General features: G+C 47.5%; 1 protein-coding gene across 2 annotated transcripts in view; it reads left to right on the top strand.

Moving 5' to 3' along the window:
• The window catches only part of GRB10 (growth factor receptor bound protein 10), a 126,509-nt gene that overhangs the window by 37,235 nt on the left and 74,451 nt on the right, over nucleotides 1-14,823 (top strand). Inside the window, exon 1 of one of the 2 annotated variants that reach the window (XM_065884254.1) lies at nucleotides 13,009-13,071. The exons of the other annotated variant lie outside the window; for it this stretch is intronic. The gene's annotated coding sequence lies outside the window, so the exon portion shown is untranslated. Of the gene's footprint in view, nucleotides 1-13,008; nucleotides 13,072-14,823 lie in introns of those variants that run through there. 2 annotated transcript variants of the gene reach the window in all.

Here is a 14,823-nt window from a genome sequence, read left to right as displayed (position 1 = left end):
ACTTACATAATTACAAAAATGATAAGGTATCTAGAAATAAGTTCAACTAGATTGCTTGATGTTCTAAGATGTCTTTAAGGGACATAAAAAAGACCTGTGTAAGTGGAGAGTTATCCCGTGATCACAAATGAGAAGACTTCAATAGTGAAGATGTTACGTCTTCCCAAGTTTATCTTTAAATTGAATGCAGTTGCAAGCAAGTTTCGAAACGTTTGGTGTGACCTGATAGATGGCGCCTACCTCTAATATGGACATGTGAAAACTCCATAACAGCAAAGGGAAATCTGAAGATGAGCAAAGCATACGTCGGCAGGAACGGGTGATTTGCACCATCAGGGAGCAAGGCTGCTTGTGAGGCATCACGGTTAGGAAAGCATGTTATTGATTCAAGGACGGACAAATAGACATCCCGTAGAGACCCACACAGTTATGGAAACTCAGCACAGCACAGAGAAGTTGTGGTAGAGCCCTGAGGACAGGGGGCCTGTGACTCCTCCAGGGGTGGTGGGCATGGGGTTGGGGGGCAAACTGGGTCCCTACCCTGTATGATCCATAGCCATCGATTCCAGGGGGCAAACTGGATCCCTACCATGTATGATCCACAGCCATCGACTTCGGGGGCAAACTGGATCCCTACCGTGTATGATCCACAGCCATCAACTTCGGGGGCAAACTGGATCCCTACCATGTATGATCCACAGCCATTGATTCCAGGGGGCAAACTGGATCCCTACCATATGTGATCCACAACCATCAGTTTCAGGTGAATGACTGACTGAAAGTGGAAAACAAAATGTGTTTTTATTTTGTCTAATAATAAGAATTAGTGATTTCAAGATCTGTGAGTCTGTTTTTGTTTTGTGAATAAGCTCACTTGTATCATTTTTTATTAGATTCCACATATAAGTGATATCATATGACACTTGTCTTTGTCTGACTTGTTTCACTTAGTATGATCACCTCTAGGTCCATCCATGTTGCTGCAAATGGCATGATTTCATCCTTTTTCATGGCTGAGTAATATTCCATTGTATATATGTACCACATCTTCTTTATCCATTCATCTGTCGATGGACATTTACACAGATCTTGAAATCAAACTTACGGTTACCAAAGGGGAAACGTGAGGGGAAGGGATAAATTAGGAGATTGGGGTTGACATATACACACTACTGTAGGTAAAATAGATAACTAATAAGGAGCTACTGTATAGCACAGGGAACTCTACTCAATATTCTCTAATAACCTATATGGGCAAAGAATCTAAAAAAGAATGGAAATATGTATGTGTATAACTGAATCACTGTGCTGTACACCAGAAACTAACACAACGTTGTAAATCAACTATACTCCAATAAAAATTTGAACAAAGAAAGAATTAATGAGTAGTGAGCATCTTCATACACTCAGGCTGAGAAAAGACTTCCTAAGTAAGACTTAGCACAACCATAAAGGAAAGATGTTCGAGTCTATAACACACAAATTGCTGTACAAACCTGACAGCATCTAAAACACTGAAAGGCATACTTTGGCCTGGGAAAAATATTTGCAGTGCGTATAACGTGCAAAGTATTAGTAGCCTCAGTTTACTGTAAAAAATCCTATACATGAGAGAAACAATCGCATAGAAAAACTGGCAAAAAGCAGGAGCAGGCAGTTTGCAGAAGAGGCAAGCACGCTGTGTTTGTATGTGATGCTGCACGTCATTTCACGTGGAAGCGTGGAAGTGGCTGGTCTGGGGCTGGAGGGAGCCTGTGCCCCCAGGTCTGTGGCGTGGGGCAGAAAAGCGCAGGTCTCTCTCTCTCTTTCAAGTGCATCCAGGTGTCGCACGCTTAGCCTTCCTTTGGCACCCCTGCGGCCCCGCGTGTCCCTGTGCCTGTTTGTGTGTGGGGGCTGGGCTTTGCAGCGTCCAGCTGTGAGGCGCAAAGGCCGGTGCCCTCCTGGTGCGGTGGCTCTGCCCCCTCCCAAGCCGGGGTCTGCACAGCCTGCAGGAGCCTGCAGCCTGTCCTGCCCGGGGTGGAGGGGGCCCTCCTGCAGCCCTGAGCCGTCCCTCCTCTCCTTACCACCTCCGCGCCGGAAGTTCCTCCTAACGAGACAGCTTGGGATACGGGACAGCACTTGACAGGGACAGAATGCTGTTCTTTCTTGCTTCCTTAATCTGCAAGGCATCCAGGGGCTCCAGCTCTAGGCCTTAGGTGTCTGTGAGGTGTTTGATCTGGTCCTTTGCGAGGGACCTGACGTTCAGAATAAAAGATCTGCCATGACTTTCTTGACCTGTTCCTTCTGTCTGGCAAAGAGGATTTAATGCCCTGGTTTCTGTTAGCTCATTCCTAACCTAAGCAGCTTATGTTTGTGTGACGGCTGTTAAAAATGCTTCAGACATTTCCTAGCAGCAATCTGTGAAAGGGATGTGTCTTCTTTGGAAAGTGGGAGGTTTTGCAATAGCTGGAATTAATGACTTGATCGTATTTTAAAAATATATTTTTTTATGAGGGTAAAACATAGATACCCTAAAATTTACCATTTTAACCATTTTTAAGTGTGTTTCAGTAGCATTCAGTACATTCACAGTGTTGTGCCATTCTCACCACTATCTATTTGAAAAATGTTTTATCATCCCAAACAGAAACTCTGTACCCATTAAGCAAGAATTCCCCCAGCTCCTGGTAACCTTTCTTCTACTCTCTTCTGTCTCTGTGAGTTTGCCTTTTCCAGGTACCTCCTGTGCGTGGACTCGTACAATATTTGTCCCTTTGTGCCTGGCTTGGTTTACTCAGTATACTGTTTTGAAGGTTTATCTTGGTTGTAGCATGCATGCGAGTTTCATTCTCTCGATAGCTGAATTGTATTTTGTTGTCTGTAGACTACGTTTGTTTATCACTTCATCTGTCTGTCTACCCTAGGTCTCCCTTCACCTTTTGGCTGTTGTGACTAATGCTGCAGTGAACACGGGTGTGCAAATATCTGTTTGAGTCTCTGCTTTCAGTTCCTCTGGGCATATACTTAGGAGTGGAATTGCTTAATAGTATGGGAATTCTATGTTTAGCTTTTTCTTGACAATATTTTTTGAGATGTGAGGTTTCAGAGAATTGTGGGTTTTGGAAGTTCGGCCTCTTCTCATTTTAAACAACTTGGTCTGATTGTTATTCTTGCCCAGCACCGAAGCTGAGTGGTCCAGCCCTGTCCTGCTCCACTCAGCAGACCACAGCTGAGCAGAGATGCCCCGAGTAGCGGAGAGGTTTGAAATCCACGCAGGAAAGTCACTGCACACGAGCTGGGACTCTGTTCCCTTTGGAGACGGGGCCATGTGTGCACACAGCCAGGCCTCCTGAGATGTGATCAAAGCATCGCCCACGATCCCTGGGGTTGTGAAGCCCAGAAACGGAGTCAGTCCCCAGTTCAGAAGGAGACTCGGAAATCCAGCAACTCGGCTCCCTGAATCGAGGGATGCCTTCTGGGCTCTGGCCTCCCGTCGTCCTGTCACCCCGTCACAGACCTTCTCTGCTTTGGTTGCTTCACTTGGTTTTCTTTAGACCAAAAGTTTTGGTTATTAGGGTGTAGTTTTAACGTGCACGGCTGTATTTGGTGGAGCTCTTTTTTGCCCCTAGGAACCTATACATAAAAGCTACCTTCTAAGTGTTCCTTTATGTATTGTATTTTTCCCCTTTCTCCTGAGATGATGCATGTCTTGAGGGCAGGAACCATGTCTTCCTCATCTCGAAGGTTCTGCTATAGTGCCTTGTCCATAGTTGGGTTTTATAGATATTTGTTTAACGGATTTCTGAACTCACATGCCATATATATACCTGTGGGTTCCAGAAAGGGCCTAAGATCCTGCCTCTACCTTCCATGGGTTCGGATGATTCCAGGCAAGCAAAGACAAGACCAGTTAGCAGAGCCCTTCCCTTCTCATGGTGCCATTGATGAGGTGTCAGGAACATTTGGATGAGGGGGTGATACATGAGAGAGTGTAAGTCAGCCGAGAAGATGAGGTTGCTTTCTTTAAAATTATTTAAAAAAAATTTTTTTAATAGCCAGAGTAAAATAAAATGTATTATTATTATTATTTTTTTTTTTTTGCGGTACGCGGGCCTCTCACTGCTGTGGCCTCTCCTGTTGCGGAGCACAGGCTCCGGACGCACAGGCTCAGCGGCCATGGCTCACGGGCCCAGCCGCTCCACGGCACGTGGGATCTTCCCGGACCGGGACACGAACCCATGTCCCCTGCATCGGCAGGCGGACTCTCAACCACTGCGCCACCAGGGAAGCCCTGTATTCTTTAATTGAGGCATAGTTGATTTATAATGTTGTGTTCATGTAAGATGAGGTTGCTTTTGAACCGAGCTTGCGTCCTGGTTCATGGATACCCTTTCATCCAGTTCACCCTTTACTGTATGATGGAGAACATCTCCAGTGCTTTACTCACCACACACACACACAGACACACACACACACGTAACTTTTATTTTCTTACTATCATTGCCTTATAGTGAAACTAGCCTGTCTTCCAAAGATAATGTTCAGAAAGAAAAGCTCGACAGAATCCTGAATCATAATGAATATCGGCCTCTGGATGGATGTTGATTCCAGAGCTGATGTAGTTTTGATTTCTTTTACCCCTTCCCCGTGCCTAAACACCTTTGACTGGGTTAAGATGCAAAAAAAGCCCTTAAGGATGCTTCTGCAGCGTCCTTTCAAGGTGATGATATTATAGCCCATCCAAAAGGTGTCGTGTCCTCTGTTTCTTCCATGTTTACCTGACTTCCCTGTTATAAAAATAGGTTCTTCACCTGTTAAGAACTCGTGTTTCATGTTTTAACTCACCAAATGCACTTACTTGTCCTGAGGTGGGCACTGTTATTACCCCATATTTACAGGGAAGGAAATTGAGGCACAGGCATTAGTCATAAAGTCACCCAGATCACACCCCAAAGGAGTGGCGGAGCTGGGCCCGAGCCCAGCTGGGTGGGTGGGGGGGGTGGTGCTCTGGCATCTGCACTTCTCACCACCTTGCTGCTCTGCCTCAGGGCTCCTCCTCCATCCTTATCAGAGTCCGCGCATGTCTTCCTTTCTTTTTGACTACTCACATTTTCCAGGTCCTCAAACTGAGACTTTCTTGGCTGTAGCGACTGGATTTCCCTTGTTCTTGAAAGCAGCCAAGTGGGTAGGATCCCACGGTCACCACCCCCCATCCTGGATGGTGGTCTCCTTTCTGTTACACTTCTTCCAGCCTTCCACTGGGACAATCATTTGTCTCCATAAGGAAGAGGTAACGGAAAGGCATCGAGGTGCCGGCTCTCACTCTGTCGTCCCAGGGTCAGGCAAGCGGCAGACCTCGCCCTTCCCGGTTCTCACTTGGAGCAGAATTGAAGCCCCCGCTGTCGTCCTGTGTAATTTCTCAAGTCTCGGCTGTTCTGGGCCTCCGCTTCCCTGATGCTCTGACAGCTCACATCACTCTTGCCTGTTTCCTTTGAGCGGATACTTGGACTCCACTCACGTTTCTTGTTTTCTCTGGCTGTCAGGATGGCCGCCCTCCACTAGAAGCTTTATCCCCCCAGTGCCTTCTGTTCTGGGGCCTTTGCTTTTCCTGCTCTTCGCTGTAGTTGTCCTGTTTCTTTCATTCATTTCATTCATTCAACAAATACCTGTTGTTTGTCCAGCCCACACCAGGCATGGGGCCCAGGCCCTAGGGATGCGACAGGAAGCAGTGGGTCCTTTTTAGTTTATTGGTCACATAACACATGGACCTTTTCGCCCAAGGAAGTATAAATCCCTTTTAGAAGTGATGGGGCACAACTTAGATATATCCGTGATGAATGAATATCTTTAGATTGCTCTTAGGTAGGAAACTAGAATATCCTAGCTCCTGAAATCTAACAATATATGTCTTCCTTTATATTACACTTTATCTAAATTACTTTATTTTTTTAACTGCAATTAACCAGCCATTTCAGGTAAAAAAAAATTTTTTTTGGAACGAGTTATTTTTCTTTTATAATTTTAAGGTCTATCCCCAAAGGGAGATCTCAAGCTAGAGATTTTTCGTAAGGAAAAGTAACCCTCCGATCTTCAGGACACAGTGTACTGCTGCCCTCAGAAGTACTTCAGCAAGGTTACAGCATCCCTTGTTCACGTGTCTAATATTAGCTAATATTCTGTACCCCCACTGTGCGTTAATCTGTCTCCAGGAAGGCCCTCAAAGATCTCAGCTCCTTACCTGGGGTCAGGCCCTGCAGGTACATGACTGGTTGACCCTTTCAGAGATCTTGGGAGGAGCAGGTGTTTCCGCAGAATTAAGTAACCAGGCGCCGGCCCCGGAGCCAGGAGCCTGCCTGGTGGTTCCCACCGCCCTTTGCTGCTCCCTTAGAACTGGGCCCCTGCCAGGGGCGGGTAGCCAACACTTGCTCAACCCTGAGCCTCGTTCTGACTGAGAGAGACTTTAATAACAGTCCTGACCTTTTCAGGAGTAGGGGGCAGGGACTAGAGGAGATGGGGGACGGGTTGTTAATCCTTCCACCTCCAAGGGTACATTTGAGATATATTTTGAAAAATAATCCCAGTGGACTCCATCTACTTGTGTGTCAGATGGCTAAAAGCACCTTTGCATCATGAATGCTTCCTGTTTGGGGGGCTCAGTGTAGTGAGCCCCAGGGGCCGCCGACACAAGGCCAGCTAGAGGTCTGCCTCGTAGGGGGATGGTTTCTACCTGCCTTGCAGCAACGGACTAACTCTCAGTGACACCAGTTTCTGTGTTTTCTCACTGATCGTCCCCTCTGGCTCTGCACCGTGTGGTTGCCGGTGCCTGCGCGTCCTGAATGGAGACAGAATCCTTCTGTGGTCCCTGCGACCTTGGGGATGGCCAGGTGGGCCTGACGTGGTCAGGGGGGCTCACAGGGACAGGCGGAGGCCTGGCCTGCCAGGTGATGCTTCCTGCAGGAGACCCCTGGGCCTCAGACAGTCCTCCATCCCTGCTGGAATTAGAACCTCTGGCATTTATTCACTTGGTGGCCTGGGTGTGACTTGCCCGGTGGGCCTTGTTCCAGAGAACTAACAGACAGGGGACTCAGCAGCCCCAGGAGAGTTTGGGAACTCTGCCTGGCTGTCTGACCTTCTGGAAAATTCTATAGCTTGATTTATGGAGGCTGGTGGCTCCATTTTCCACATACTCAGCTGACATCTACTGACCACCTACTGTGTGCCAGCTGTGAAGTTAGGTAGGGAGGAAAAGGCACAAGAACGTGCAGGTCCAGCCTCTGGAAACTCAAGGTTAGTGACAAAGGATGATGTGTACTTAGGAAATGAAACTAAAACTAAAGTTTAATGAGAAAAACTGAGGAAAGTTAAAATTATAATGTACCAGGGAAGCAGGATGTCCATGCTTGGAGTTGGCTTTGACCTCCATCTTCATCTTGGGCAAGCTGAGGCACCCTGTGTCTTGGCTTTTTTATCTGAAATCTTAAAAATGCCTACTTGGCTGGTTTGCTAGGAACATTAGAAACTGCTTGACCTACAAGATATGCCTGGCATAAGACCTGGTGCCAGAAATGGTTGCTGCTGTGTGTCTTCATCATTAATAAGTGCAGTGTTACATGTGTAGAGAGAGAGTGGAAATCAAAACCCTCTCTCGTGGCTCCAGCACGTGCAGCCTCTCCCTCTGGGCTTGCTCCTTCAGAATTCGTGTCCATCAAGGCCCAAATTCGGAGAAAGACCGTCATGAGTTTTCCTTCTGCTGGGGTGTTATTCAGAAGGTGCCGCTTATACGTGTGCTGCTATTTCTCTTGGTTGACAAACCATTTTCATGAGAATCATAAGCCCTTGCTTAGGAACTCTGTTCATTCCTTGACCCGACTCCAGAGATTTGGATTCAGAATGAATCCAAGTGAGTCCCAGGAACCTGTTTTCACAAGCGAGCCTCCCAGGGGGTCCTGCTCATCAGACAGATTCCCGAGGGAATGGATCTCCATCATCCCAGCCCCACCGGCCCCCTCCTGAATGTTGCATCTTTCCACTTAAGCCCCATTTCCATCACATCCTGCAAAGACAGCTCCTCTCTCCTGGGCATTGCAGTTCTGGGAGATGTGCCATTTCTTGGAATTGCCTGGTACGTTCTCCTGGAAGGAGTTTCCCCATCCTGATGCCTGAGAAATTGGGCTCTTCGTAGAGCTGAGTGCCCTCTGCTTGATCGTCTTGCCTTACATAACAGAGATCTTGTTGTAAAGTCCTCGTCTTCTGCCAGGTAGTGAGCACAGCCGTCCTGGGAGAGTGTCTGTCCTTGAGGATACTTTTCTGGTTTGGGCAGTTCATTAACTCTACCAAGGCTGTTTCCATCTGAGGACACAGAGTGTCCGCTGTGCCACTTCTGCTGCCCGCATGCCCCTAACCTCTCTTGTAAGACGCTCCGTTGGGGTTGAGGTCCCCCCTTTCCGCAAGGAGTCCAGTCTCTGTGTGGAATATCTCCATCTCCTCCTCTCGTACACCGGAGTGGGTTTTAGCTTCTTCACAGAGGGAATTACTTTTCCAGAGGTGGTGGAAGAAGTTTCACGTCCTTCCTTGCAACTTTGCATTTAGCACCGTAATCCTTTTCGAGAGTGTGATGCCTAGGACTTCATTACGTTTAGGTGGTAGGATTCTTTTCTCTTTTGTTAATGTCTGTATTTCCAGTAGCTGGACCAATGTCAGAGATGTAGTTGGCGCTCGGTCAATATCTGTTGAATGAAGAAAAACATGGGTTACATGAAGGAATTTTACATTCATGGAGGTAAATACACAGAATCAGAGAGAGTCAATGTTGAATGGGGTAGTGAAGATAGTTTACCTTGAAAAAAATTGCCTGTTTGCAATCACAGTGCCAGTGAGTGACAGGCTTTTGGCCTGTGCCCTGGATTTTCCCTGTTCAATTGCAGTGTTCTTGGATTAATATTTTTAAGATTCATGGAAAATGGGAACCTTCCAGAATGACAAGTTATTTGCATAGTTTCTTGCACCCAGGTTTCTGCCCTGATTTATGATGTAATAGAAGAATTGGGAATCAAAATCAGAAGGTTGAGGAGAAAAAGATTAAATTGCTAAAGGATGACTTGAGAAAGCTGCAGTTAATCTTTTGCCCCTTTTGAGCGATATTTTGTGAGTATGTTTCTGTTCTCCCCACTCCTCCAAATTGCCCTCTAATGGTGCAAATAGAGATTACACAACAGAGTCTGTAGTTTTTTCTGCCATTTGTAGCTCGGGTCCTTGGTCGTTGGTTGGCAGTTTTTAACTTTTTGGTCATGGAAAATTGTGCTCCAAGGTGCAGAAAACAAACAGTCTTAAAGACCTGAAAGAAACTTGTATGATATCCAGGTCTTTCCTGGCAACAGTGTGACAGGATAAAAATCCAAGAAAGGGGGAAACTTAGGCTCTTTTCTCTTACGCCAGTTCTTGAATTTCAGTGAATGGGATCACTGAGTGGAATGTGTAGCTTTCCTCATTTTCTTATTTGTTTTCTGGATAGAACATTCTCCAGCTCTCTCTTAAGACGTAGATTGAACAAGTACATCTCACGGGAATCAGAGTCCAGAGTGATTCATCATTAATCACTTTTTTCTTGTCTGCTATGGTGGTGGAGCTGGCTTGTCAGGCTGCTAGGATGTCTGCATTTGACTCTGATCGGCCTGGAGGTAGTGCCTCGTCCTGCCCCCCAGTGTGTTGCAGCCTCCTGGGCTATCACAGACCCGGTGGTGAGACGTAGCCCAGCTTCCTCCCCGAGGGTCACTGTAGTCAGCGTCCGGGACCTTCCAGCTGCTCCGGGAGAGGGGTGAAGAGCAGTTGGCGGGGCTGTGAGAGGATGCCGACTGGCTGTGTTTCTGCAGGTCTGTTTGTTCAGCCTCCGTTGACGGCCAGGCCCTGCACAAACCATCGAAACACGAACCCCTTATGGGAGGATGCACACAGGTATGGTTGAATACCTACCTGTTGCATTCCATGGCGTTGGTGGAGAAGCATACACGTGTGTACTAAAAGTTAATGTTCATTGGGAAGAGGAATTCATGTTTCGTGTAACTCGGGAAACGAGTGTGGTGGTCCTGGGCCTTCACGAGGCAGTCTGCCCGGGCGTCCTTGGCCGGTCACCCAAGAAGCCAGCCCCAGCGGTCCCCCCGTGGCCCTCAGCCTCCGTGGCCTGGGCACCTCCTGAATCTTGTTTATCTCTTGCCTAGGTTCTTGCATCCATCGCCTCAATGAAATATTTCTTTTTTGGGAAGGACCCTTGACTCTTTTCCACACTAAAGTCCTGTCCCCACTTGTCACCCTGGGCCACCTGCACTGACCCCAGGAGTCCAGCCCCTGTGATGACTGACAGGAGTGGCGTCCATACTGTTGCTTTCTGCTGGTGGAGGAAGCCACACGTGTGCAGGCAGAGAGCCGTGGCGGGGGGCGGTGCTCATGCTGGGGACGAGTGAGGACCACAGGTGTGCAGAGTCGGGGAGGGGGGGCACCTGTCCGCCAGAGGGATGGGGCTTGAGGCCAGCGGGTGGGCAGGGCGTCCCCTGGAGTGGGCTCCGGGGAGGGTGGGGCAGCCCAGGACGCCCCGCCCGTGACGTCCAAGCGCGTGGCATTGGTTCCAGGCAGGCAGGTTTAGGGTTGAGGGCTTCTTAAAGGCACCCAAGTAGATCAGCCAGGAGAAGACCTTAAGTGAATGTATTTGGGGATATTAAGCATTCCAGTTTAAAAGATGCTTTCACTATTATTGTTATTTTTTTAATTGTGGTACAACATACCTAACGTAAAATGCACAAACCTCTAAGCAGTGCCCACAGCCTTTCTCATCCGTGTGGTTGTAGACAAGGGTTTGTGTCTGAATCCCGTCTTGATTGTGCTATGTCACAGCTGTAGAGCCGTAAGCAGTCGTAAGGGCTGGTGCTTCTTTAGACAGAACATGTGGACCTAAATGTGGCTCTGAGGAAAACAGGTTGCAGATGTCGTGAAGGCAGAACGTCAGCGGTCTGCGTACTCTGTGTTATCGACAGGGGCCTGGTAGGATGCTGGCTTTGTCACTTGCTGTGGGATGCTCTACGGAGGGGTGCTGGATGCAGTTCCTGAAGAACAGAAGGAAGTGCCCGGGCTCTCCAGGAACTGGACACACGACTAACTAAATGTGCACGTCCCCTTTCTGAGTGCACAGTCCTGCATCTGGATTAGCAGAAGGAAAGGCATTCCAAGAAAAATAATCAGGCTACCAGCTATTGACACAAAGCAAGGCACAGATGGCCCAGAATCAGCATATTGGGAGGGTTGTTTCAATGTTCACTTTGTCTAACTGGATTGGTCCCAGGGTGTGTGTGTGTGTATTTGTCCAGTTTCATGTCACCAGCTGACCCTGACTGTGCTCTGGGCGGTGGTTCCACCCACATGGCCTCTGGGTCCTGGGAGAGCGGTGGCCGGGGGGGGGGGGGGGGGTCCTCTGAGCGCCACAGCTGCCCAAAAAGCGTAGGCAGCACTTTTCAAATGTATATATGGTCCTAATGACAAAAAAAAAAAACACGCAAATTCTTACAGGTTGTTTAATTCATCCTCTTGTTGACCTGTATTTCTCAATTTAATAGACATTGAACTTGGCAATTACTGTTGTCTGTGGTGGTAGACGGGAAAGGACGCCAGTGTTCCCGCATGTTGGGAAAACGTTTCTCTTGTAAGCATGGAAGACATCAGGAGTTGTGAATCTCTCCAATGCTGTGTATGTATTTCTGTGCATATGCCAGACAGACTGATTCTGAGGGGTTTTATGTCCTGCCTGCCCAGGTAACCACCGAAATAAAGCATTGGTTTTGTTTGTCTGTTTAATGACAGGACTTGGGGGTTGCATTTGTATTTTTATCTGGAGTTGGGGTTAGATGATTTGCTTTTGTATTGGTTGAGTATCTTTAAATATCATGAATCAGAACAGAAAAGACTACTCTAATGGTGTAATACTTCATTTTCTTATTCTGCTCACTTACGTCCAAGCACCTCTACATACTAAAAATTAAATACACGTGACTAGAATACATGAGGATTGAAGATGAATTGGTGTGCTGCAAAAAGGTATTTCAGGAGCGTGTTGAGTTATGTTTGTACAAGGTAGAGGTCAACAAAAAAAGCTTGCCCAGGGAACATTGTTTAGGTTGAAAGCGCTTTTGCAGGCTGGGCCTTTATTTCCTGTGCAGGTAGAAATGTGTGAGAACTTCGGCCTTTGCACATGTGCTGGGGAATTTTCAGGTCTTGTGCTGTCAAGAAAACTCCCTGAATACTTTTGTTCTTAGAGTTACTCCAAGTAATTCTCCCACCCCAGCTGGCTGTCCTACAATTCAGTTCAATTCTGATGCTACGTACCTGGTTTGATCATTTATTAGAGCAGCCCACGGAACTCGGCAAGACGGTTTACTCACTAGATGACCAGTTTGTTGTCAAGGGTACAACTCAGGAACAGCCAGGTGAAGAGATGCAGAGGGCAAGGTACCCGGGGAGGCGGGGCGGAGCTTCCTGCCCTCGGGGTCACCCTCCCAGCACCCGCACCTGCTCACCGACCTGGAAGCTCTCAAGGCCCAGGCTTTTAGGGTTTCTATAGAGGCTTCATCATACAGGCATGATTGTTGAAATCATTGGCCATTTGCAGTTGGCCTCCCTGGAGCTCGGGGGTGGGGCTAAAAGTCCCAGCCTCTAATCACACAGCTGGTTCCCCTGGGAGCCAGTCTCTATCAAGTGCTTGTCTGGAGGCTTTCCAGAAATCACCTCGTTCCCATAAATTCAGACCTAGTCGAAAGGGGCTTGTTATGATTAACAAAACAATTCTTTCACCTTTACTAGTAGCTGGGGAGCTATTTCAGGAACAACAACAGAAAAGGGCCAGATATTATATATAACGAAGATGCTCCCCTTAACTCGTATCAGTTAGGAAATTACAAGGATTTTAGGAGCCGTGTGCCAGGAACCATGGAGGAAGATGAAAATATATACTTCTTCTCTTACCACAGCCTTACAAATGCCATCTATTATTTTCTTCTCAGGGACGAATCTCCTCTTACTTAAGATTTTATCACCCTCTAGGGTTTGAGCCTTGTAAGGAAGTCGGTGCCCTGCCCTGCCAGCTCTCCGTTACTTCAGCGTGCGCCTCATACGTGAAAATGGGGGGAGATGGGGGAGAGGCTTCCGTGGGTCCGTAAAGAAAGGACAGGAAGGATGCATCTGGCGCACACGTGGTGCAAGTAGCATTTCTTTAAGGTGCCAAAATAGTTGCATAAAGCGGATCCAGTGTCATCTTTACTATCTAATTAAAGAAGCCACTAGAGGGCGCCGTGAACCAAGCAGGGGGCAGTGGAGCGAGTGGGGTCCCGGGGGTGGCAGGAGGCGGTACCGGTCAGGTCCTCTTGTGACTCACGCTTTCCTCCCCGCCTGCAGCCTGCCCTGTTCCTGGCTTGGCTTCTGGAAGACAGTCTCCCGGAGTAATCCAAACTTGAATGTGTTTCACTGAATTTGTACTCATTTTAGACCTCAGCGAGCCTCCTTTGCTAAAGATGACAGTGAGACCAGATACACCTGTGATTTGGGGATCGGATGAACGACTCCGACGTTTGGGACAAAAGTCTCTGACCAGCTTAGGACTGGGTTATTTAAGGAAGGAAAATAACTATTAATAACTTGATTTACAGCCATGTTGTTTGACCTACATTTGTCCAGTAAATATACCCTCCCAAATTCGTATGGAGTGGAACGTCACGTATCGGATTGTTTCCCTTCCCCGTTGCAGGACTCCTTTCAGAGGTACCGGCTCACGGCAGATACTTTGGCCTCAAGGTAGCAGCTATAGGCACTTAATCTCAACAGTCCTTTCCAGAAGCCTCTGCTTTGTTAACGCCCTGGTGTTTGATTCTGCCACTTGCACGACGCTGCAGGAAGGCTCCCTCACGTGGGTGAGCACCGATGCACGTGGATTCGTGCAGACGGCCACACGTGTAGGACAGACACGGGGCAGCCCTGCTCCACGATGGACTGGCTCGTGGAACATTCGAAAGAATTGAATGTCATTCCAGCAAAATCTCAGTGTAGTAATTTTTTTAAAGTGCCGTCGCATGTGGAGAAGTGTCCTCTTTAGAATCAAACCCTTTAAAACCCTTGTTAGGAAGATTTAATTATCAGTCTTTATTAGAATTTAACAAAGTTTAAGTAAAATCAGACAACGCTGAGTGATGTTACTATCCAAAGAGACAAAATGCTAACTGACCCCACAGGAAGTTTTTAACGTTTGTCCTGGATTAGGATATCTTAGTCTCTATTCTTTGCTCTAAGGGCTGTGGAAAACAGGCAAGTTTGAAACATGCCAGTATAGTGGTTGGAGTTGATCTCTGAAGTCTAACCTACCAAGTGAATGTTAAATGACTAACCTGGCTCTAACAGGTTCACCATTAAATGTATTGGCGTAGAAAGAGGAGAGTTAAAGCACTTTAGGGCGTGCATTGCACCTACACCTTTTACCTTTATATTTACCAGCTTACGTCCAACTTGCCTTTATATTTACTTTGAATGATGTCAGAATCACTCTGTGTTCCTGAAAGCACAGTGACCTGAGTGCAGCGCCGGGTGGCCCAGGAAGGACCTGGCTGGTGGGAGAAGGAACAGAAAGAAAAGGACAGGAGACACAGAGGCCTGCCCCCGTGGGCACAGCCAGGGGCTTTCAGAAATGCGTAGGGAAGAAATGACTGGGAGGAAAATCCACCTGAGGGGATAGGACCTTTTATTTTCTTGGCTGAAATCTGTCAGAGAGCGAGAACGCTATTCCTGTTTGATTTCTAAAGCCGGGTGAAAGCCAGGAAG

This window comes from Phocoena phocoena, chromosome 9, assembly GCF_963924675.1.
Source record: "Phocoena phocoena chromosome 9, mPhoPho1.1, whole genome shotgun sequence".
NCBI classification, from domain to species: domain Eukaryota; kingdom Metazoa; phylum Chordata; class Mammalia; order Artiodactyla; family Phocoenidae; genus Phocoena; species Phocoena phocoena.
This window is presented reverse-complemented; position numbering and strand designations above follow the sequence as displayed.